Genomic DNA, 2410 nt, shown 5'->3' with positions numbered 1-2410 from the left:
AAAAAAAATATCAGACGTGACTTTTTATTACGAATTAATTTATTGTCGTTACATTATATCAGATTTAAAATTTTGACATTCTGAAAAATGCCGCCCCCCAAATAGTGCCGCCCTAGGCCCGGGCCTCGCGGGCCTTGGCGGTAATCCATCACTGACGATGTCATTGACTTTAATGTTTGGGTGCGGTTTACGCCCCCTCGCTCTTTGTTGAAGAATAGTGAGATATTCTTCCCGCCATCGCTTCCAAAATATCTGTTGTATGTAGGTAACCTGCTGCCATCGATCTAACCTGCTGCCATCGATCTAACCGATTGCAGTTTAGATGCGTAAGGTTCGGCACAGGAATAGCGATAAGAGGACCACCAATAAGAAAATGTCCGGACGTCAGTACATCAAGATCTTCTGGATTTTCTGAAAGTGGCACAAGAGGTCTTGAATTAATTACTGCTAAGATTTGACATACTAAGGTACGTAATTCTTCAAAACCAAGAAGTGATGAACCAACGGAGCGATAGAAGTGCCTTTTCGCCATTTTTACTGCTGCCTCCCACAGACCACCAAAATGTGGTGAACGAGAAGGTATAAAACGCCAATCTAATAGGCAGTAAGCGTGAAATTGGTTGCGATGATTTTCACTAAGAAATAGCTCGCGTAAATCCTTCAGCTCGTTTCCTGTTGAAAGATCTTTCAAAAGCTCCATCCACACAGCCTTTGTGGCAAAGTAAATGAATACGCTAACATAGCATTTTTGAGGTGCTTTCTTACCCGTATTAGTTTTTCTTCTACCTATAGGCCAAAATTGCGTACGAATGGAGGCAMGTAGAGACTGAGGACCTGCGTGGTGATACTTTCGATGCGTGATTATTGATGAGGTTAATGGATGATCCTTTGGTAGAATCATTGGATGACGCCCCTCAAAGTCTAGTGTTGAGTTTTTTAAACGACCTCCAACTCGTATGATTCCAAAATCATCTAAAATGGCGATAACGAAGCTATTTTACTTGATGTGTGTACAAAGTTGTTCTTCTTCACGGCGTTCTTCTTTATGGCGACGATTTCTGGCCATAACTGCGCTCTTTGGACTAGACGTATCAGGAACTGAGTCCCACGATAAATATCTGTAGTTGTGAGCTGTGATCTTTTCAATTTTATGAATTTGTATATGTATCCAAAGATACGTTGCATTGTTCCGAACGAGTTGATATATTTCAACGAAGAAGTTATGTCGGGTTTACCAGATGAGATGTGCAAAACCTTTTGACGAGTTTCTGGTAGAGATATATGGAGTGCACATGGTTGTGGCCACGAAGATTCAGCGTTTTCCAAAAATTGTGGACCATACATCCAAAGCCTTGACCTTAGGAGCTCCTTTGGTGTAGCGCCTTTTGATAGGATGTCAGATGGGAACGTAGCGCCACTGCATGCTTTCAGTTAATTGTTGTACAGCATAAATTCGATTGGCAACAAATACGTTGAACTTTGAGGGTTCTTCTCGCAGCCATGAGAGAGCCACTGACGAATCTGACCAACAATAATAAGAATAATCAAATATATTCATTTTTCTTAATTCAGATAATAATTGTGCCAGTAAGGCGGCCGCACAAAGCTCTAACTTGGGCACTGTCAGCATTTTTAGAGGGGCCACACGAGCCTTGGAGCACAACAAGTGAATTTTAATGTTGTCATCCTTAATTGAACGAACGTAAACACAAGCGCCGTATGCTTCCAGGCTGGCATCACAAAATGTATGTATTTGAATAGTAGCGCCAGGCTGAAGAACATAGCGCGGAAATGATGTGCATTGAAGATCAACAAAATCGTTACAAAATGCTAACCATGCTGTGCATATGGAAAGTGGTAAACTTTCATCCCAATCSAGCTTGTCTCTCCACATCCTTTGCAACAGAATTTTAGCTCTAGTAAGTGTGGAGGATGGAGTCATGTGTAGAAGTTCACGCAAGTTCACGAATGGCCAGAAACGATTCTTTTACATATGACTCAAACAGCTCACGAATTCCGGTCCTTGACCAAGTATCCTCTGGGTAGCCTAAGAACATCCGTTTTAAGGTGAGCTAAAGTGAGAAAGCGAAACATTCCCTGCATAGGRTTGTGCGCTGGGTTTGGGACCCGCCACGTAAAAAAACCACCCCAATGACAACGCAACAACAGCCTTGGATGAGAGACCCCACTTTTGATGACAACTATGGCAAACGAAATAAGGACTACGAATTGAGGGCATGCACCTGCAATGTCGGGTCCCTTAATTGGGAAGGTGCCGCTGCCCAGGTGGTTGATGTCCTCGTAAAAATAAWGGCTGACATCACCGCCGTCCAAGAAATGCGATGGACGGGACAAGGACAGAGACGAGTAGGTCCTTGTGGCATTTACTACAGTGGCCATATAAAGGAGC

The sequence above is a fragment of the Bactrocera latifrons genome, unplaced genomic scaffold (assembly GCF_001853355.1).
Source record: "Bactrocera latifrons isolate USDA-ARS-PBARC rearing strain unplaced genomic scaffold, ASM185335v1 scaffold_271, whole genome shotgun sequence".
Taxonomy (NCBI): Eukaryota; Metazoa; Arthropoda; class Insecta; order Diptera; family Tephritidae; genus Bactrocera; species Bactrocera latifrons.
This window is presented reverse-complemented; position numbering follows the sequence as displayed.